Here is a 9,617-nt window from a genome sequence, read left to right on the forward strand (position 1 = left end):
TATAATTTATAAAATTTAGCTTTTACTTAAGTTAATACATTTTGGTGCGTAATATAAGCCCTATAAACGGCAATGGAAAAAGCTCACATTGGTTAATGATAAATTCGGTTAATTTACTTTGACTTAAAAAAAAAACTCATTCTTGTGCTATCAGTTTGATTGACGATCTTTAACCGCGTATTGTCAGAAAAGGGATTGTAAAGTTGTTTCACCGATGCCATCCATCATCATCGACCTGTTGTCATCGGTACGAGAGCTTGATAGGTCCCAATTTCCAATGAGCTCGGTCGAATGAAAAGACGTCGCCCTCCCCGAGAGGGTGTTGGCAGGCTCGAAAGTTGGCAGTTTGCGGCGACGGCCTGTGGTTATTGTCCTCCGTTCATGCACCTTTTTGGCCGAAAGCGCGCCGAAGAAGTCGTTCGCTTTGGGGACGTGTGTGTGTGTCTGGGTCTGTGTGTATTTTTTATTACTATATGCCCGTTTGTGTGGTGTCGCGGGTGAACGTGAAAATGTAAAATAATAAATAACTTTCCCTTTTCTTTCGCCTGGTTCTCTGGTTCAGGCTTCTGCATCGATAATTTCACCGCGACCACCGATGAGAAAGCCCGTTGCGGTCTCGCAAAGCACCTCGCACCTCGCGAAGGTCCTCGGCGGATGGGATGCAGGATGGGAAAAGAAAGGTTTCGCGCTTGTTCGGTTTTCGACACGGGGGAGTAGACGGAGGATCGATCATTTGTCATAAGTTTGTGCTACTGGATACAGAAACGGCTGTTGTTGGTAGGGTAAATGCTACCGGATGTTTAAAATCTGTAGCTCTTGGTAGCTGAGCTAACTATTTCAGATGGAAGAATCGCTATCGCAATCTACTTTATTATTTTTTAACTGAGATGAGAGTGAAGTAATCTTTATCGTATCGTAGTGACATTAATGTTATATATTTTATTGCTGCTGCATCACCATTTTACGAATAAAAACAGTATGTTTTCATTCAATTCTGCATTATTTCCAACGTTTTAAATGATTGATTTCGTTGGGGCAGGGTAAATGTGAATGAACTCTAGCCAAAGCCGAAACACACTTCCACACATGCACAGAAGCGGGGCATAGCAGCAACGAAATACCCATCATCGTTTTCTTTCTCTTCCGCCGTTGCGCTTAAGCTGAGAAACAATTTAGCATTTGCGTCACGTGCATTCGAACGATGCAAACGGCACGCAGTAAGCGTAGAAGAAAACGCGCGGCGGTTGGAGAAGGAAATGAAACCAGAAATATACAAAAGACTTCAATGCACGGTGCGACACTGCAAGCGACGAACCCTTCCCGGGACAGCGCATACAGAAAGTTTTCAATCATGCATTCTGAACACGTTCTTAGCATCAATCGACGAAGCATTGTCGTGAAACTGGACGCAACCGACAAAAAAAACACCGTTCGCTACTCTGTGTGTGTTTGTGTGGCTTGAGTTCTAGTGATTCGTGTTTCGAAATTTATAAAGAAAATGCTCCTTCTGCTCATAAATCATGCTTTCATTTTGTTTGTGTGGAAAATACACAACAAAATATTGTTTCTGTTTGTTACCTCTTGATAAACCTTTGATTGGATAAAATGGAGGATTCTTTATTTCGTCACGTCGTAAGCGGGACAATGTAATCCATCACCTTTTAAGGCTGAGAGTTTGGGTAGTAGTGCAGCGACAGCAAATCATCCGTGCGATCGTGGGCAGGAACCGTCAACCGTTAAATATTGTGTGACACATTCCAGGTGGGTTTTGATTGAAGTTCGGTGCCCGTCGATTGTTTCGTACCGTTTCGTCAGCCAAAAAAGGGAACCTTCCAACAGTCAGCCTCCCCTATTCCTCGCAATCGCTCTTCTCCCTCTCTGTGTTGCTCGCCCCATAAACCTCATCTTGTTGATCGATCTATTGCAAAGAGAGTAGTAAATTGAGAAAGATGAAGACATTTTTTAAAGCAAAAGAAACAAAGCATTGGTTGATCGAAGTAAGCAAAAACACAAACTAAACGCACATTCTCAAAAAAAAAAAATCAACCATATGATTAACCTATTTCGTATGGCCATGAAATAAGTTACGGTCGGTGTGAAGCCGATGCGTGTTTATACAATTTTGCCTTTTCTTTTGTACACTGGGGTAGTGTTGCTAAATGTTATTATCACACAGTCATGCAGACGGTTGCACATAGGAGCACAATGTTGGGAGGGAACCCATCCACACGTCGAGCAAAGACATGAAACAATTTTTGCTCGAAAGAAGCCAGAAGGAAGACGAACTAATTCAGACAAACCAGTCGAATTGGAAGCAAAGGTTGTTTTAATTGATTCCAACGAACCAAAGGAGTAGCAATAAAGTAGCACTATCAGAGAGAATAGTGATTGAAAAATTTGCTCTTGATTTCTTATCGCTTTTTAACACATTTCAAGAAAAACAATCGCAAAATGTTATTATTGTCAAGCGAGAAAAGAAATTATGTTTAAATTTACTACAATAATATATGAAATATATACAAGTTATTAATAATGAAATAAAAAAGGATTTAATAATATAATAATCAAATAATACAGAAGTATTGTAACTAATGCTGCTCTGCTATTTATCGTCTCTCGTCTAATTTTTAAATGTTATTTTCTACCAAAAAGGAACAAACCCAGTTGCAGTTAAATCAGATAAAAGTGAAGTTTCATTCAAAAAATATCTTATTTTTTAATTTACTCACAATGGGACGAGCGTAGCCACTTGTCTAAAAACTGTTACGATTGAAGTTCACTTGCTTTATTTTATAGAGAATTTTTTCGATTTTTTTTTCACATTTCTGCTCACATATCGCAGTCGACCAGTTTTTAAAATAGTCTATAATTACACCATTATAGACGAGGGGGATAAACGAGAATAAAAAAATCATAGTTATGATGACAGATACGTATAGAATCTATAGAGAAACAATGAAGTAGCAAAAAACAGCATTACAAATTCGTATAAATCTGCTATTTCGGGTGATAAGTAGACGTCTGTTAAGCCCACTAATTTAAAATGACACAACATGATCAATCATTCCATTTTGACTGGGTAGGTAAAATTTCGCCAGAAAGTATAATTCCTGGACAAACATATTGGAACGAAACGAAGATGGTTGGAAGAATATTATTCTCAATACTTCAACTCAATGCTAATAGGAATTATGGTGACCCGAACATTGCGTAAACTATTTATTTTTATTTGCCTTTGGCTGCCTTTAATTTGCCTACTATTGCGAAAATCAGAAATATTTGGCTATTCTTGGCATTATGGGGCTATTCTTATTTCGCTCAAAGCTCGAAAAGGGGAGCTCTATATATCAGATCGATGAGTGAATTTATGGACGTGTAGAAAAAATGATCATAATTTGACTGTACTGTACTACTCTCTATTAAATAGCGACGAATCCGTTATTCCTACACGCTATGATGAAAAGCATGCCCACTAGAAAGTGGCGGCGCGAATGGAAACGGTATAAACAGCAACACTTCACACAGACGGAAGGCAGTATATTTTGGCAAATGTCAAGGAAATGGTGGACTCTTGAGTGTTGGCCGAAGGTGAAGAGACACGCCGAAGTGTTGGTGTACGGAGAGCTCCAAAAAAAATTTCGGAGTGCAATCCATCCATCCGTTCGAGGACGTTGGACGCCGCCGCGGGTGTCCGTTGCAGTTTGCGTTCGTTCGTTGCCTACCTCGGGCTGGCATGGAGGGAGAGTGGATTTAATTTTACGATGCACCGTACGGTCGTGAGTGGGTCTAAAAATATCCAAGAAGGAAGCATCCGACAATACGGCCGGACGGTGTTACGATCATGGCCGCAAATAAAAAAAAAAGTTAACAACACACTATGCGAATGTGGCCCTCGAGCTATGAAGTTTTTGCATGCTCATTATTTGCGAGTGATCTTGTTACACCTTCGCTGACCGGCACTATGGGGAAAATTTATCGCACAGTAAAGAAAAGTATTTTTATTTTATGTTGTTCCGTGATACGCTTAGATTTTTTTATATGGTATAATATTGCTTTAAGAACATTATTTTAAACACATTTTAATACTGTTTGCGATCCACAATGGCCCATTTTATTACTGTTCTGCTGTGAAGCTAAGTGAACGGTCTAAAATATAGTGATTGTAAGAAATGTCTTTCTAATACTTCAGTTCGAAAATTTTCTTCAACTTTTTAATAAAATTGTTAGAAACCCGTTTAAAATATAATGTGTAGTATTGAGTATATTATTGAGACTATTCAGTAAGTCAAGTGGATAGTTAAAGTTGGCGATTTTAATTAGTATCGTTTAGCAGGTGCTACAATTCGGTCTTGATATCTTGTTATTCTAACAATACGGCCTTGCAATAAAATCAAACCATTAGAAAATATTACAAATTTGCTTAAATATTAAGTTTGGAGACGTCTGCCCTAGATCGCTGACGGTCGAGAGTCGTCGTCAGCCGATCGGATACCGCGGCCCATTTGGTGGATGCATCAATACATTTTTGGCCTACCACACCTCTTCTGTCCATGTGGACGACCTAAGCGGAGTTTCCGTGCTGGGTCGTCCCGTGTCATTCTAATGACATGACTAGGAAACCGGCGCCTCTCAAGTCTAACAAGCTTTATGTCTGTGAGCTCCTCATACAGCTCTTATAGTTCCAAAACTACTTATGATCACCTCTTTCTCGAACGCGACTAAAAGGGAGTTTTAGACAGAGTCCATGTGTCTCAAGTAGTATATAAGAGCCTTGAAGTAATCTGAAATCTGACACAGCGGCGGATCAAACGGTAGGTGGAGTAGGCGGTCGTCTAGGGTCTCGCCGTGTTGGTTGCCCCAAAAAATTTGTGCCGATTGTGCGATTTTTGAAAATTTTACAACAAAGTTAATTTATAGCAAAAAAAATTAATTTACAAGGTAGAAAATTGATCAAAAATATCTTCCTTGGTTATATAAAACATTTGTTTCTATGTGATAAATTAAATGCAAAGAAGAATATCGACTTTGTGACTTTAAAGTATAAACGAAATTGCACCAGGACCAGGAAACTAATTTTCCCGTTGGTCGAGAAAAATTTCTTCGAAAACTACCTGTTTCCGAATGTATAATACCAGGAGAGCATCCACGGAAGAAGTAGCACCTAGTACAGCAATTTTGGTCGAAAACCGCCGAAAGGTATGCAATGTTTAAACACTAACTTTCCCGTTGGTCGTGAAAAATTTCTTCGAAAACTACCAGTTTCCGAATTTAAAGTACCAGGAGAGCATGCGCGGAAGAGGTAGCTCCTGGTACTGCGCCGTAAGGTATGCAATGTTTATACACTAACATTGCAACCAACTTGCAACGCAATGCGCCGTAAGGTATGCAATGTTTATACACTAACCTTGCAACCAACTTGCAATGCAAGTTTGGTGCATGCAAGAAACTTGCAGCAAGATGGCGCCCAAGTTTGCATGCAAGTTTGTTTGCAAGTTCTTGTATGCAAGTTCTTGTATGCAAGTTCTTGTATGCAAGAACTTGCATACAAGAACTTGCATACAAGAACTTGCAAACAAGAACTTGCATGCAAACTTGCATGCAAACTTGCATGCAAACTTGCATGCAAACTTGCATACAAACTTGCATGCAAACTTGCATGCAAGTTTGCATGCAAGTTTGCATGCAAGAATTTGCTTACAAGAACTTGCATGCAAGTTTGCATGCAAGCTTGCATGCAAGTTTGTTGCATGCAAGCTTGCATGCAAGTTTGTTGCATGCAAGTACGAAGTTGGGCGCCATCTTGCTGCAAGTTTCTTGCATGCACCAAACTTGCACTGCAAGTTGGTTGCAAGGTTAGTGTATAAACACTGCATACCTTACGGCGCATTGCGTTGCAAGTTGGTTGCAAAGTTAGTGTATAAACATTGCATACCTTACGGCGCAGTACCAGGAGCTACCTCTTCCGTGCATGCTCTCCTGGTATTATACATTCAAAAACTGGTAGTTTTCGAAGAAATTTTTCACGACCAACGGGAAAGTTAGTGTTTAAACATTGCATACCTTTCGGCGGTTTTCGAGCAAAATTGCTATACTAGGTGCTACCTCTTCCGTGGATGCTCTCCTGGTACTAAACATTCGAAAACTGGTAGTTTTTGAAACAGTTTTTTTCGGTGGTTTTCGAGCAAAATTGCTGTACTAGGTGCTCTTCCGTGGATGCTCTCCTGGTATCGGAAATCTGAAAATACCTGGTTTGTATGGAATTTCGTACCAGCCGACGGGAAGTTTGAGCGAGATGAAGGATGCTTTCCGTTTCATCCATCTTCCTTACACTAGCGATCGCCCTCACGGGTTTGATAGTATGTAATAGCAATAGTGATGGGCAAATTTATTCCACACTGCAGGTGTCACCTCTTTAAAAACATGCTTTCCTGATTTCGCAAATCTGAAAACAATTGTGTTGTTCATCGCCTAAAACGTCAACATGAGCGAAACTGGGTCTAAGACATTTCTCTGATTGTTACCGTAAAGTAAATCGATTGAAAACTGTACCTTAGGCGAAAAATCGTAGCAGGCACTGGACTAATCAGGAATCGTAAATGTACGTAAATCGTAGTAAATGTGATCCAAGTAGTGGCGTTATGGTTCTCCTTAGCGCATACAAACGTTTATATATAGAGTAGCTTACTAGGCCCGTTTACAGGGCTACGCAACAGAACTCTGAGATGTACGCAAGGGAGCTTTCTTTCCGAGACTTTGCTGGTGTTGTAACATTATGTTTGAAGTACATCTCCCTAACACCGATAATGCCGTAGCAAAATTATGGGCCTCCCTTGCAAAATTTCGCTCTGGGCCTCCAAGGGGATTGATCCTCCACTGATCTGACATAAAACGCAGATCATGTTCGTACAAATTCCAAAATTGGACTATAGTTTGTAAATCTAAATACGGATTGGTGAATATTTAATCAATAAATAGTAATTTAGTCCGAAATTAATTTAAAAAAATAAAACATTTCATCACCCTTATGGCCGTTAATGGCGAAGCTGTATTGATCAACACGTCGTACGTCGTACAACTTAAGACGATTCCATCGTATATTTTTAAGTCAATTAAGTCAGTCATAAAAAATATGACTACTTCGACTGGGACTTCTAATGTTTAATTAAGTAATTTGTGCTGCAATTTGTGCCTGTATTTTATTTCTCCTAGCTCTATAAAGTTGTAGTAGTATATAAGTTGTATAAATGGCCATTGGATTTTTGGCCACAGCGATTTTTAAATATAGAAATATAAAAATTAACGATTTTAATCTAAGCGATCGTTCGGGCGAGATCTAGTTTTCAGTATCGGTAATTTCGCCCAGACGTTTAAGTAAATGATCATGCCCTTGAATTGCTCTCCAAACCGAGCCATCTACAATGAGAAATTTTATCCTCATTCTCGACACATAGTGCCGAATCGGCGCCGGCTAATGGCAATGAATATTCGCCAAATGGACTGCAATGGCGACGCTGAATCAGATCCTGGTAGCCGATTACTGTGACGTGCCGCGGATACGGTTCGATCAATCGCAGATGCACTTACTTTCGATGCGTCTTCTTCCATCTGTTCCCTTTCCCCTCTCCCCCCCGCCGTTCCTTCCCCATCGGTGGTTCATTCACTTCGCGCGAGAAGAAACCGTCCACATGGCTGATCTAAAACGAAAGTGATTGCAATCGTGGAATGCAAACGACGCGCGACGTTCGTAATAGCCACAAGACGCACGGTAGATGCTTTGTTTGACCGTGCTTTTCCTTCATTTTATCGTACCATGTTTATCACACCGGTTGGCGAATGAGTGAATTCACGATTATGCAAACCTCAATCGGTGCGATCGGTGGGTAATGTATGCTTTGCATTTGGCACCTTTGTTTTTTTTCCTCTTTGCTTTTGTTTCTTTGCTTTGATTTCTCTCAACCCTGGGGCATCGTTCCACCAACCACGAGGGGGGAGAGGCTTTGTTTACGCCCATGTGGCCATCCTTCAGTGCGCAAGGTCTGCACCTTTGTTATGTTGTTTGCGCCGATCGCAGACTGGGGGAAGGAAATGCGCATGTCATGTACCAGGTGCTGATGTCACTGTGCCGCTGCATGCATTAATTGCCATTGCGGCGCGATCGAACAGCATCTTCCTGATACATCTCCCGGAAAAGGGTGCGTATGTGCAAAACACTCGCCGGGAGAACTCAGACTTGGGGCCATAGAAAGAAGCCATATTTTATTGCTCCAACACCGACAGAACGTGGCGGAACCAGTGTGCGGGGTGTGTTGTGAGCGAGAAATTAATGTTCCTCATTCCGGTGCGGCGTGCGATAGAGCGCGTTGGCCGGCTTCCTCTCAAGGCTAAGAGTTCACCAAGATCGGTGCCCGGTGTCGGTTCGCGCCAAACACCACAACTTCGGTTCACTTTCATCGGTTCGCTTCGCTGACCCGGCTGGCCCGACTCGTTAACCTTCCGCAATGCGCAAAACGTTACACGCGGAGGGTAGCAAACACGTATGTCTCAGTTGCGAAACCGGCATACCATACAAGTGACACCGGACCGGTCGCCCCAAAGGGAACCAGAATTGGTCCAGAACAAAGGCAAATACCTTTTTTTTGAAACACTTTTGCCCGCCCCGTCGCGCTGCATTTGTCGCTGAGCGAGACGATTTGTCACCGTCGGTTGCCGGAACAGGGCACAGAATTGGTCATATTTATCAAACGTTAACTTGCACTGCGCACTTGGAAAGGACACACAAATCTTATTTGTTGCTTGCAACCACCGGGTGGCGCGTAAACTGGTTCATTAGAACCGATGCTGGTTTGCGAATAAGGGGCCCATAATGTGTTGCATTTGTTTTTAATGTTGCACTCAGTTTGAAACAACACTGTAAATATAGTTATGAAATGAGTTATGTCTGTATGGGCATGATTACTTAGTGTATGGTAGTGTCAATAAATATACATGTTTGTTAATAGCAAAAAATGTCCCACATCACATAAAGATCACCTGATCCTTTTCAGATCTTCAGACAATAAAATATATTACATTAGTAAGAAGCCGGCTGAAGCTTCTTCTGAAAGGAACCCATATTTTTTTCTGACCCATAATTCCCATAATTTTCGATGACAAATAGATCTGATGTGTTGGGGAAGATCATGTCCATGGGCACGAAAGATACTTCCTTGGATTCGTACTAATTCAGTTAAAAAATGTAATTTGACCTTAAGCTAGACCAGGCCATAAGCTAATAGAACACTTGTTATGCTTTAACAGAAGAAATAGACAGGTCTGTACCCATTCCTTGAAGTAGATCATCCCGTTTAGCGTATTTAGAGCTTAGAGAAATTTTATATTTCTTGCTAACATTGAAGTATTCTGCTTCCTCACTTTGGCCGAGCATAACTTCGTCACGGTCAATGAGGCATTGAGGCTTCATCAACCTATAGTGCTGAGGCAATTTTCCAGGTTCTAGCGCAAAATCTGTTAGAGACCCTATTTTTCAGGGTGATGTCATTTTTAGTAATTTTAGATAAATTGGCAGCAATTAAAATAAATTGTGAACAAACCCCTTTTGACTACTTCTACTCAAATTT

The sequence above is a fragment of the Anopheles moucheti genome, chromosome 2 (genome assembly GCF_943734755.1).
Source record: "Anopheles moucheti chromosome 2, idAnoMoucSN_F20_07, whole genome shotgun sequence".
In the NCBI taxonomy this organism is placed as follows: domain Eukaryota; kingdom Metazoa; phylum Arthropoda; class Insecta; order Diptera; family Culicidae; genus Anopheles; species Anopheles moucheti.